This window comes from Convolutriloba macropyga, chromosome 5 (assembly GCF_964194025.1).
Source record: "Convolutriloba macropyga chromosome 5, txConMacr16.3, whole genome shotgun sequence".
Taxonomy (NCBI): Eukaryota; Metazoa; Xenacoelomorpha; order Acoela; family Convolutidae; genus Convolutriloba; species Convolutriloba macropyga.
In genome coordinates this window covers 36,248,631-36,262,663 of record NC_134472.1, presented here as the reverse complement: position 1 = coordinate 36,262,663, position 14,033 = coordinate 36,248,631, and the positions used below count along the sequence as shown (strand labels likewise).

The 14,033-nt window shown below is 37.8% G+C and overlaps 1 protein-coding gene across 2 annotated transcripts in view; it reads right to left on the bottom strand.

The window, feature by feature from the left end:
- LOC142339364 (protein LZIC-like) overlaps positions 1 to 8,728 on the bottom strand; it is a 206,333-nt gene extending 197,605 nt beyond the window's left edge. For both annotated transcript variants that reach the window (XM_075389365.1, XM_075389366.1), the window contains exon 1: positions 8,718 to 8,728. The gene's annotated coding sequence lies outside the window, so the exon portion shown is untranslated. The remainder of the gene's footprint in view (positions 1 to 8,717) is intronic.
- Positions 8,729 to 14,033: the final 5,305 nt, after the last annotated feature.

Here is a 14,033-nt window from a genome sequence, read left to right as displayed (position 1 = left end):
ATGAACGGCCACATTACTTTGCACTTAGGCTACAAAAATCTGCCATAGAGTTCCATCGCACTTCACCGCAAGCGACAAGAGAAAACTATGATGAAACCGTTAAAGTTTTTTGAGAACACTATAATGAGAAAGCGGTCGTTTTCCGGGGACGACTAGTTCGTCGCGTACAGCAACCAGGAGAAATACTGACAGACTTTCTTGGAGATATAAAGCAGTTGGCTCTGACGGCTTATCCAACGGAGTCCCAAGGTATCAGAGATCACGTGGTTTTGAGAGAGTTTCTGGAATAAATTAACAATAATCAGGTTAGGTTAGATCTCAGGAAGCAAAATGGCGACAAGGATATGAAAACTGAAGGAGTTTTGAAATGAGCGTTGCATCTGGAAGCTGTTACCAGAATATGAGAGGAAGAGCAAGCACCAAAAGTTGCAGTTATTAGACGGGATGAAACGAAACAGTTAATGGAGTCCGTCATCAAGCTGGTAAACCAATTGTAAGTAGATGACAAACAGCCTGAAAACCGTCGGAAATGAACGAGCGAATGAATTCAATCTCAGGGACGGCGGGGTGACAACAAAATTGATAGAGTAGAACAAAATCGCGAGTTCAGCTATAGGCGGCGTTTTCCGACGCCAGGACCTAGCATTAGAGACAATCTTTCGGAAGAGATGAACCGTCCGGGAGAAACGACAGGCAGGGTTCAAGTGCAGAACCCGTGGACAAGAAGGACACATTTCGAGGAATAGTCGAAACCGTTTCTCATGTGGAAGTTCCCAACACTTGAAAGGAAACTGCCCTTTCAAAAATAAAGTCACCGAGAGCTGTGTTTCATTAGAGTTTGTTCGACAAACACAATTAAATGTCTAAGTGCAGAAATCATACTTCATGGGAACAGATGTTTTGGTTTATTAGACAGTGGTAGCAGTATATCGTTTTTGATCTGGTCAACAAACAAAAAACTGGGCAAACTGTAAATTGTGTAAATATACACAAAACGAGTGTTAACAGCCAATAATTCAGATGTAAAAATAATAGGGAGATCAACACTGTTGGTACAATTGCAACCAAGACTACCGGAGGTTGATAAAGAATATGTTATAACGTTAGACGAAGCTATAGGATGTCTGTTTGGAATTGAATTCCTGAAAACCAATAATTGTGTATTAAACTTACACGAAAAAAACTACACAGCAGTCAGTTTAAAGTTTCAATCACGAAAGGTGTTCAGGTTTTTTGCAATTGCGGTATAAAACACTTATACACAGAGTAAAAACGAATGTCTGATGGGAATTAGTTTAGCTGATAAAAATGGATGAGAAACTCCCGGAGTGGAAGGATTAGTGGAAGCAATTGATGATTTTGAATGAAAGACTGGCTTGTTTTTAGCCGCCTGTATGATATCAATGAAAGATGGTTCAAGTTTAATAAAAAGTCTTAAATCTAACGGACGCATCAGTGACCGTGTATGAAAGCACTAAAGTAGGAAGCTCTCTTGAAAAAACAACCAAGGTTAGTTGTGATTGGAATGTTCACAAATCAAAATAAGCCAAAAACATTGGAAAGTTTTCATATGGGAAAACACGTAAATTTGGAAGGTTCTAACCTATATAACCAACAGAAAGGGGAAATACAGGCATTTTTCATAAGAAATCAACAAGTTTCCTCCTGAAACTCGAATGACATAAGATATTGTGACAGAATTGAACAATACATTAAGCTCAACAAAGATACACAGCCGTTCAGAAGAACTGATTGCAGTATGAGCTTTGATAAAAGAAAAGCAATGAAAAAAATTGTCGAAGATCTAGAGGATGCAAAGTTTGATGAATCAACCCATTCGTATTGGGCAGCGCTGTCAATATTGGCGAAAAACGAAGATGGCAGCTACAGACTATTTATAGATGATAGAGGTTTGAACAAGCAAATCGAGAAAACCAGTTGGCCGCTACCAAGTATTATTGACTCTCTAGGACAAAAGTTGTTACTTTTCTCAAAAATCGATATGCCATAGGGATTTTTCCAAATGGCGCTCGATGAAGAGGGGCAGAACGTGACGGCTTGTAACTCCAATGGGACTCTACAAGTGGAAGAATCTACCCATGGGGTCAGCGTCAAAGATAGGAGCTTTCCAAAAATTAATGGAGTTGCTCATGGAGGGACTCTCCTATGAGGTTGCTTCAGCATACCTGGACAACATAACCATCTTCGCTATATCTTTAGGAGCATCTCAACCGTCTAGATCGTATACTTGGAAGACTTAAAGACGCTGGATTGAAAATAAAAAGCTCAAATAATAAATCTTTTGAGGAAAAATATTCCTTCCTGGGACATATTGTCTCAAGTCAACGCGTAGAAGTGGATCTGAAGAAAGTAGCGGCAGTCAGTAAAACGAAAAACCCACGAACAATTAAAAATAGCGAATTATTTTAGGACCAGTTGGTTTTTACAGAAGATTCATACAAGATTTTGGAAAAATAGCAGAGACGCTTCATAAGCTCTTAAACAAAAAAGAACGTTTTTCTTGGAGCAAAAAATGTGAATCAGCAGTTGAACAACTAAAACAGGCACCATAGAAAGCACCCATTTTGGGTTATCCCAATGACACGGAACCCTAGACGTTAACAACCGACGCCTCTCTGTTTGGCATTGGCGCAAATATTTCCTAAAAACAACATATGGTTGTAAAAATTATTGCATACGCAAGCAAAACACTCAGCAAAAGTCAACAAAACTACTCTGCGGCAAAACGAGAACTTTTTGCGATAGTTTATTTTACTCAATACTTCATATATTATCTTCTGGGACAGAAGTTTTTAATTGTTACCGACAATAGGGCCCTCAGGTGGATTTATAGTTTTAAGGAACCAGAAGGATTATTGGCCAATCTTGACAAATTGATATTGAAATCAAGCAAGATCTGGTAAAGAAGCTTCTTGAAGCAGACTGTCTGTCGGGACTTCCAAAGACTGTAGAACAAGTCAAAGATTGCGATCAAGCGAACCAAGTAAACACGGAACACAAAAATATCTGATCCATCATTGGACTACGGAAAACTGTGGAACAAATAGTTGAACATAAAAAAATGCAGCCAAACTTTTTATACTAAGAAATTGAAGTGAGAGCGGGAAACGTCCTCAAATTAAAAACATGGCAGGAGCCTCCAGGGCAATGTGGAAACTTTGAACTGATTCCAGAAACAAACGTATTGACAAATTTAACAACTTAATACAAATAGTCATTCAAAAATCCCTTTTAAAATCAATAAAAATCTACCTTTCCTTCATGAACCTTGAGGACATTTTGATATAGCTATGACATTTGATTGGGTTTGAGAAGGATTCTATTGGCCCGGGATGAGAAAAGATGTTCACGGATGGGTAAGTTCTTGAGAAGTATGCTGTCAAAAGAAGCGGCCACACCGGAAACACATACACAGCCTAACAATTTGGAAGCCAAGTCACCCGTTTTGGCAGGTTGCTTTGAACAATATAAGACCTTTACCGATTCAAGTCGAAACAAATTCTTTTAATTGGAGATCAGTTTACAAAATGGTATGAAGCAATTCCCATGAGCAACCAATTAGCTTTAACGGTAGGTAAAGCCACTGTAACCGTATGGTTTCAAGATTTGATAGTGCGGTAAATCTCCATAATGACAAAGTCAGTAAATTTACGTCGATTATTTTCACGAACATGTTTAAAGAGCTGGGAACTAACAGGAAATCAAAATAGCTTATCATCCTTAATGAAACGCAATGAGAGAACACACCAATTGCACAGTCAAAAAGAGTCTTGCCAAATATGTGGCTGAGCATCACAACACTTGGAGCGACTACCTTCCGCTAGTAATGATGGCGTACAGGTAATCAATTCACTCTGTGATCAAATACAGCCCTTTTTACCTACTTTTGGACAATCATGCGCTCTGCCGACTGATTGCAAATATCAAACAAGACGCACCAAAATCTACCCGACCTTGAGTGATTATGCTGGTTGCTTGAAAGAGGAACTAAAAACGTGATATGAACTGGTACGGGAGAGCAAGGATGTGGAGCAAGAAAGACAAAAAACCTACTATGAACGTAGCTCATTTGGACCATAATCAGAAGTAGGTGATTTAGTAAGGGTCTTCAGACCCACCATATAAACTGGCCAGACAAAGAATATCAGAACAGGACAGCAAGTAATACGTGAAGTAATCAACGATCTGAACCTTGTTATTGAAAATGTGAAAACGATAAAACAACAAAAAGTCCGTAACGATAGACTCAAACGTTTTAACAGTAGAAGTGCTACCACTGATAGAAAAAAACTAAAACGACAAAAAGTGAACCGAAAATACCACAAAAAAAGACTTTACGGAGGACAACGATTTTGTGGAAATTGAAGTAGTCGCTCCAAAATTGAATGACACAGAAAAAAGAGAAGTTAATCTTGGAGGTAATATTAGTCAAATTAACCCTAGTAGTGAAACAAAAATTGAAACAGTCGAGATGGAATTGCTTAAAACACCAATGGGTGGGAGTACAAGAGAATCAATAACTTCTAACACAAACAACAAGAGCAGAAGTAGAGATATATTTGAGGCCGAAGTACCCACACAACATAAGCAGGATAACCTCGTGGAAACAAACGAAAGAAGTGAATGCGAAGGTTTTCCAAAAAGAAGCACCGCTTTTACTTCGCAAAATGTTAACCAACGACGATATCAAACAAGAAGTGCGTCGAGAATAACAATACCACGGAAACTGAAAGACTAATTTTTATTCAAGGATAACGATTCAGAGGAAAAATTTGATGACGAATTATTTTTTAAATAGGTCATACGACAAAATGCAGAGGGCGTGGAACCCACATTGGAACGTGCAGCTGAATTGGAATTTTCTCCAATTGGTTATCAATTTAGGTTTTTCACAATCCTTAGAGATTGTGGGTTTTTGATTTTGAGAACATTCTGCGGGCGCAGAAGTTTGCCCTTTCTGAACGGACCAAATATGACAGGTCACATATCAAGGAGGAGCGAGTAAACCAAGGAGTACTCATCTACTCTGAGAACAGCATGAGTAAATTAAATTACTGGATGTACAGAGCCGCGTATATTGTGACTGCGTTAAAAAACGTCGCTGGTATGACGATGCAACAAACTTCAACGAGAAAACCCATATTATTCTAACGTTTTACCCTTTGAAAGAATCAGTCTGCCAAAAACTTTGGAAGGGGGAAAATGTTGTTACCGGGACTCAATGACTTTGATTTTAATGCTCCTGAAGGAAAAAGTTAATGGGATGGTTGATGGCGGAGGTGACTCAGAGTTTGTTAAGAAAATATCAAAAAAATCATCTGGAAGGTGGAGATGAGAAGGAAAGGGACTATTTCTATCCCATGGACTGAATCAAACCAAAAGGTGAAAAACAAAAAGGTAACATCATTATAAAGGCTGAAGTATTCATGGGAAGCTTGCTCGTTCAAACTAGAGAAACGACTGAAAGAACTTGGTTATATATTAAAGACGCTCTGAAACAAGACCAAACCTTGTTATATCAAATACGTTTGAATTTGATTCAGTACAAAATATATTTGACCAAAATACGAAACCGAATATGTTTACGATAGATAAATTGTCGATCTCAACAACAGCAAAGATAGTCAACTCTTGTAACAATAGGTATTTGACCAGCATTTAAGACGAAAAAACAATTTAGCTGTTCAGGTAGAAAACAAGACCTATCAGGTAGACGATTCTCAGCTTTTTGAAGCAAATCACAGAAACCTGTATTACACAAAAGAATCCTTGAGGATCAAGGAACGTAATTTTTCAGCAACAGTTATATCTGTGACAGATCTCAGGAACACAAAGCTAGATCAACTCTCCGTGGGGAATTTTCGAGATATTGTTCGAAAACTTGAAAAAAATAACTATTGAATTGTCACATAGAAAAACTTCAGAGAGCAATGATTCTAACTACAACAATAATTGCACATCAAGTTTTCTAAAATTAACAAAAGGCTTTGGGATTACACGCCGAAAGAGCGAGAGGAGTACTTTATGACCATAAGTGCAATAAATTGTCGTCCGTGTCAAAGAAAATTCTTTTTGTACCGAGGAGGTACCAGTTAGGATTTCTCCTGACATCAGTCCAGAAGGGATAAGATACAAGGATCCCATTTCTAAAGTGTTCTATAGGAATTTCACAAAAACGAATTGCAACCCCTCGTACCCGAACGCACTTGAGTTGCAGAACGGGTCATGGATAACTTATGGCCAACGACTAGAACTGGTTGAAAAGCCTGATGAGTTGCCCAACCACAGATTTATCGTCAATTGCTCAAAACTGCACCAATGGAAGGACTGTTCATTGATAATGACCATGAACTTAGCAAAGACAGCACAAAGGTTAAGACACTCGAGAACAACAGTAGAAGGGACTTCACATACGGGCACCAGTGGCACGATCACTTATTTTTCTAATTACTTTGGTAATAAAGTGAACAAATCTGGCATGTAGCCTGGGAAGCCACAATAAGTTCGATGACTATTTTCATTGGCTTGAAAATTTTTATTTGTGTCATGCATGTGTTCCTATCAATCGATTTGCTACGCAGTGGTACCAGTCTTGTAGTTGCACTGCAGCCCATTAACCCAATGGGGGAATTAGGTATTTTCATCATCTCAAACAGCGTTCTAGGGAACAAAATCCGACAAGAAATAGGACCACAGTTGAACTGTGTGACAGTGATACCAATCTTGTAGTTGTAAAAGGAAAAAAGGCTAACTCTATTCCTGAAACAGCCGAAATGGAATTTGATACACTGGATTAATTACATTCCGTAATACGTACGAAAAGCAGAACCAAAAGTGGGCCATTACTGTTATTACCTACTCGAGCTGTACAATTTGAAGTCAACCGTCAGGCGTCAGGTTTATAGGATTGTTGGAGTGACGTCCAATAAAAATTAGTAATATCATTGACGCAGCTTCAACCAGCCAATATCGTGAACATAGCGCCAATCAGTGTGATGGGACTGAAATAGCTGCAAGGCAAAATTGAAAAGAGCAACAGGAAGGATAAAAAACAGCGAAATGCTTGGAACTGCTGGGGCTCGGCTCGATGAGGAGCTTAGGCAATTAAAGCTAGAAGGTCAAAGGTTACACGAGCAACTTCTAGATACGAAAAGACTAATTGTAAACGCTGGAAAACAGCGGGGGTCCTGCAGGAGTCAGGTTGAATTGTTGAACAGAGAGTTGGAGGATGCTAAAAGCCATGAAGGGGAATGTGTCGCTTTAGTAGATGAGCAAGAGTGTTTTTCTCCGGATCTGGTGAATGTCGAGGAGGATATCAGAAAGCTTCGAAGTAGGGTGAAAACGGAACAGACGTCAAGAAAAGTTATCCGGAGGAGGGTGGAGGCTATAAATGCACAAAACCTTTTCAGTCGACCTCCCAATCTATACGAGCTGCTGTTCCTGCCTCAGGGGGCAAAAACCACTACAATTTTGAAAGACTACAAAAAGGTTGTCTTCGCTGTGTCATCCGGACAAGGGTGGTCAGAAGGATCTCTTCAAGATTATCTTGCTGGCGAAGAATAATATTGAGGACAAGAAAGCCCTAGTATTTATAATAACTAAGGAATTCAAAAAGCAGAAGATTATTTGAACTCATAATTGAACCAATAAAAGGCTTCTGAGTGAGTGGAAAAAACATTTTTGTTAGAGGGAGGCAATACAGTAACCCCAAAATAGAACGTATGACATGCTTGTAAATTACAAAATGCAGACTTCATTCGAAATTTTCTCAATCAATATTAAGCAACAAAACATCACGGATTTAGATCTTGACGGGCTACGTCAAAAAACGTTTGTTCTTGACGGCATTCGCCTGTAAACCTGTTATCTGTTAGTATAACTAACAGTAACCCGGGCAGGTAAGATGAACCATGAGAAATTCTCAAACTGATCAGAGAAAATTGTGAAAAAGAATTAACCATCGATATGAACACAACCAACCACTATAATAAAACCTAAATTCAATTTTTCAGCTGCCTTTCTCCAAGCAAAAAAACTTCTTTTTCATCTCTTAAACAAAACTTCTCATACAATTATTCTTGGAATCTTTAACTCCGTAACTTAAACTCTGTAATTTTTGTTCAAAAATTCTAATTCTTAAATTGAATAAAGTCTTTGACTTTAAACAATTTCTCTAGCTCGCACCCGAGAAGTAAAGGGCTTCAGAAACCCCCAAACCAAAAACCGTATCAGCATAAAGTGCACGGATATTATACTTGAGACAAGAAGAATCTATTTCACAAAAATTTGCAGTTTTCCATATGAAAATCAAAATTTCTGTGGGCAAGCTACTCCAAAGTATCTTAAAGATTAAAATTTTATTTACGCGGAGCAATTCCTAAACAGTGTTTGGTTGTATTTGAATAACTACGTGACCTGATAAAAATAGCTGTTTTCAAAGCTCGTTTTTGGCTAAAGTTAAAGGTTAAAGTTCTGTATGAAAACTTGCGTAAGAAAATTTAACTTTTATCCTGCGCAAGCTACACCAAAATTGAGATCTCTAATTAACACTCTCTGTACACTGGCGATTTGCACACTGGGATTTTCCATTCAAAATCTAACTGTATTTTAATTCAATCTACACAAAAAACTTCTAATTGAGATTTTAAGTGCACTCCCTCGCTAAGTAAAATTTGATTGGATTTGAAGTCGTTATCTTTAATAAGTTATAAACCAAATTGGCATATTTTGTAGTAAGAATTTTCTAGGCAAGCTAAACCAAAACTTCTTTATGATTGAGATTCTTATAAAATTGGAATCTCAAACTAAATTAGGATAAAAAGAAATCAATTTGTCAAACTAAAATTCATTCTAATATTTAAAACAAACGTTTCACGAATTGTTAAAGGATAAATAGAATATGTTTTTACATGCACGAGAGACAAAAATATAAACAATTCTGGGAACTATCCTATATAGTTAAATCAATAATTTTTCCTTATATACAATATTTAGCCTATTTACAACTCATATTTACAGCTTTTGCCAATTTCATAAAAACCTTCCTATTCCGGATTTTTCGATTTTGGCCACATTTTTGTACTTCCAGGGTGATTCCAAATTTGCCCTAGCCCTCAGTATTCCTCTTGTTGAGGTTTTGCGAATTCATTTTGTCGTACAAAAAATGTTTTTTCCCCTATGTATCTTTCTCAAGTCAAATTTTCTGATTGATTTAAAATTTTGGCGTGAGTTCCCGCCCCCATTATTCATCGCGTTTGTTTAGTGCCGGCTTCAGCTTGCTGATGTGTATAGCTTCGATAGTCATTCTCTACAGTGCTGTAGGCTTCCAGAATTTTCCATTCAATGTCAGTCGTGGAGCCACAAGATGTTGATCCACCTGTGAATCGTTTTTTAATGTTCTGATATCCTAATGGTAACATGCCGATTTTTCAGTCAAAAATAGGTGGATTTGCATCGATTACATTCTGATCTCATATACCGCGTGGGATTTCAGGTCTTTATCAAAAGATGATTTTGGGGTGGGGAGGCACGATCTTATTTTTGGCGTTATGAATACCACTGACAAGTCGCATAGTTTGTTCAATTTGCTGGCAAATTTTTGAGCAAAGTTGCCTCTGTGTTTTTGTGGTGCTCTTTTGGTATTGTCTTCAATTGATCTTTACTAACAATTACTATCCTTTCTAAAGTCTGGTTCACTATTTTTGAAAACCAATCATCTGGATACTGATTTTTGGTCGCGCAAGTTTTGTTCTTTTCAAGAGCTTCATCGAATGTCAACCAATTAGATGTCGCATAAGAAACACTATGAAAGGTCCCTTGATTCACACTTTTTTATACTGAAGCGGCGCACAGCGGCAAAAATTCAGTATCTTTCCTGTGTCAGTTGGTTTTTGATACCAATGACAGGTGATTTTACTTTTGCTGCTCAAATTAACGTTGATATCAGGAAACGCCAAATGCCCTTCCTTCTTTACTCTTTCTAAGGTAAATTGTGTAACTAATTTGCAAACTTCAAGTATTCGTCCGGGTCACCATGAACCGTGCAGATAACATCGTCCACATACCTTTTGAACTCTTTCATCTCCTCAAACCGCCCATATGTCTGTTGATTGCTGCAATACATACATATCCAAACAATACGGTGCCTAATGTGTTGACCTATTCCTCATTTATTATTTTTGGCATTTTGCATGAAGTCAGTTTTTGCACGACTCACATTCTACTCCTTTTCCCTTGAAGGTCACTCTTTGGTTGCTGTCTTTGCAATTCCCATATTGATCAGATCTAGAGACTTTACTGAGCTATGGTTTTTACAGTAATGTCTCAAACGATTTTTTCCAAACGTTTGCTGGTATTACAGCCAGTTATGAACCCAAATCCAGACCACCTGATTGTACATGCCAGATCCCGTTACATTTAAAATGAACATTTGTCACCACTAGCTTCAACAAACTTTTCATTGCGGATGTTGGGAGCTAAGTTGCTTGATTAGAGTTCTCTTAGAGCAATTTGTATAGCCTCTCCAACAGGCGCGTTGATAAACAAAATTTTTATGTCAAGTGATACTATCTGCCCGTTACTTTCCAGAGAGAGTGACTCTAAGTCTTTTCTAGCATCTTGCATGTTGGTTTCAATGTTTGCGCACGGTAGTTTCTGGAAAAAGCGGTGACAGAATTCTGTTCCAGTTTTTGAAACTGCTACCAGGTATTGAAAGAACACGTTGGAGACGTGTATCTTTTTAATTATTCCTTGCTAGGCCATAAAACCTCGCTGATTTTGAACCTGTTGACCTGTCTCTTTGATAATTTTGTCAATGATTTTCCCCTGCTTCATCAATTGTTGAATGCTGTTATATATCTGTTTTTCAATTTCGATCGCAATTTCTTTTTTATAGCTGATTTTGGTAGCCAATCTCTGTATGGCTTTAATGCTGATGGACCAGCTCCTCTTGTACATAAACCTAACGGTTAGAAGAAGGCTTTCTGAACTTTGATGCTCGTTTTACAACTTCCTGACGGACTCGTGATATTTGTAAGCTTCTTGGGTAACTCTTTGTTTTGTATTAAACACTTTTACATAATAAAAACGTTCTGCCATCAGTAGTGGCACTATTAATTGTGCGGGTTTCACCTTGCAAAGTCTGAAGACAGGGCTCTAGTTCGACGTGATCGCAGACCTTTTACAGCAGGTGTGCAAAAGGGGGAAACGAATGCCATTGTGTCTGATGTGCGTATAGTCACCCTTTGGACAATGAAGAACATGCGCTACATTAAAAATTTCTGCACATACTCATGTTGGTGGCAATTATACGGAATCCCATCCATATCTAAAAGCAAGTCTAGCTCTAAACCCTTCCTTGGCTAAATCAAAATGACATCCTTTCAACGTAAGTGCGTTGAGCCAGCATGATGCTCCTTTGCCTATAATGAAATCTAGAGAATGAGCCTCCTTCGCATTGAAGAGATCTCTTATTGCAAACGTTTTCTCTCAAGCCTGTTCCTGCTTTTCGTTTCTGATTTTCTGCAGGATTTTTTCCTGATAACACCGCTTCTACAGTGTTATGATTCTGTAACGGCTTACATATCGGAATAGATCTTCAAATTCGTTTGCCCTGTCTTCAGTTAGAATGCTTAGGCCACCGTTTGTAACCGAAAGAGAGAAAATTTTCCGTCATTAGTCAACGGAAGAGTGATGGTTCACCAGTGAAGGGATAAGATTTTTGTCATTTATTTTTTTGGCTTCCCTAAGCAGACTGTCAGATTTGGGACAATTCCTAGCAATTAATAGGTTGATGCCCATTTAAAAACAACTTGTACACATTCTGAGAGGACACTTTTTACTGTTTGACGACTTTCTTAGGCATAATAGAGTATTTCAAAAAATTTTCTTGCATAAATTTGTTGCAGTTTTTATTGAAGCCAATAACTGAACCCAGAACAGGTTAATTCTCAATTACATCAACATCTTATCCCAAAAAATCTTTTGTCTTCTCAACAAACTCCGGTTTTGCATGGAGATGAAATTTCACCAAATCATAGCCAAATGCACCACCATGTTCATTGACACTATCTAGCACTATTATTAGTGATTCAAGGCTACGGGCCACATTACCGTCATCTGCGTACCATCTATTAGACAAATTTCTGTACCGCAAGCATGTCAATGAGAGGATGTAAAGCCACTCCGTACTTTGCCATGACTATTGGTTCACCTAGTGTTGTTCCTTTTTGAGAACCGATTGCTCTTTTATCAATGAATAGTTGTTATGGGGTCATTTAAGAGTTTCTGACAGCAGTAAAAACGGAGGGACATAGCTTCTTAGAGTTAAATCTTGTTCAATCTATAGAACGCGTTTCTGACATCAATCAGATGGATCGCTTCAGTACGACCTTCAAAAAAGCGTCGGCGGAGTGCATGGGTATCATGCTCGATGCCACGTTTTTGTCCAAGGCACATCTGTACGATTCCCGCAACTATTTGGAGATCTCCTTTAAAGCAATTCATTATACTCCTAACTATTGTTCGCCTTAAAGCATCGCCAATGACAATTGGTTGAACGTCGTGCATTTTTTTAGTGCAAGCAGACACCAAGCGTTATATGAATTGAAGAAATTTAAATATTTGCATGCAATTCTGATTGCATGTATGGAATGATTGCAGATATTGATTTGAAAGATGTTAAAAGTCGTTTCCATTCCCCTGCAACAAAAATAAATGGGCCATGGTTGCAATTTAACTTCTTTGCGGCACGTTTTATTTCAGAGCCATTGATTTGTTTCAAAAAAGAAGCACGAAACGGCAAACCTCGATTTTTTCGATCGGTATAAAATTTTCAGATCGCTATAATATGATTATATATCAGTCACATAATTTATTTCGCTGAACTCAGCAGCTATCTTTTTGGAAAGCAAAAGTCTAGCCTATTGCTGCGTAAGCGCAATCTTTTTCCGTGCAGACAAACACAAATTGGTTGAATGTGTTATTCTCTTAAAGCAATCACTCCATGTTCACATTTTTTCCCAAAGACTTAATTAAAAACTATGGTTCAAGACTTTCGGGCTAAGATATTCTAGGAAGTTAAGGATCTTAGAAATGAATTTTGTTCTGTTTGAAGAATTCAACTGTTTTATTGTGAGTAATTCTCTAAAGGTTGTTAGAGTAGTAGTGAAAAAGCTAATAAAAAATTTTTATAAAGCCAACCAAGAGCCGTTCAAAAAAGTTGACACAAATCGAAACAAAACAATAAGAGATGAAAATATCCAGAAAAGCACAAAATGAAAGTATCTTCAAAACCAATTATGTTATAAGGGTACTTTCTGCAGTATTTTTGTAATCAGTCAATGACTTTTGTTGTTGCTGTTTTTTTCCCAGGGTTACTAGTGCCAGTCATCACGTTTTAAAATATTAACCATTTTTTTTCTACAGAGATGGCAATAACAGAACAGTTACCATGTGCAGACGTTCTTTTCAGAGCAACTTTTGTTACTGAAACTCCACATGATTGCTATCATTCGTTTTTTCAGTACGGCTTCGTTCTCAAATTCAACGTATTTGTCCATTCTACTCTCAAGTCTATAACTTTTGAAGACAAGCTCTCCTCGAAACTTTTTTTGTACATTTTTGTCCAGCATAAAGACTTCATTTTTCCTTTTTTTTCTTGCACTATCTCCGGCAGTTCAATGAGGTTCGAATCTTCGTTCATCACCTTTGACAGAAGCAAGAGATGGTTTACTTGCAGAAACATCGGTAGTGAAAGTATCTTTAGCAGTCGAAGTTGATTTTGATAACTGACATCTCTGAGTCCATTGATCCACTCTGCAGACTTTTTTGGAAATTCTCAAGCTGTTTCAGTTCAGTTCGCGATGCTGTTATGACTTTGTAATGTTGAAAGTAATTTAGTTTTTCAAATCATTAATTTTTTTAGCACTTTTTGAGATCTTACCAGAAACTGATTCACGGCCTGAAAGTTGTTCCTTCTCCTCATCACAGGCAAGCCTAATTCTGTTGCCAAA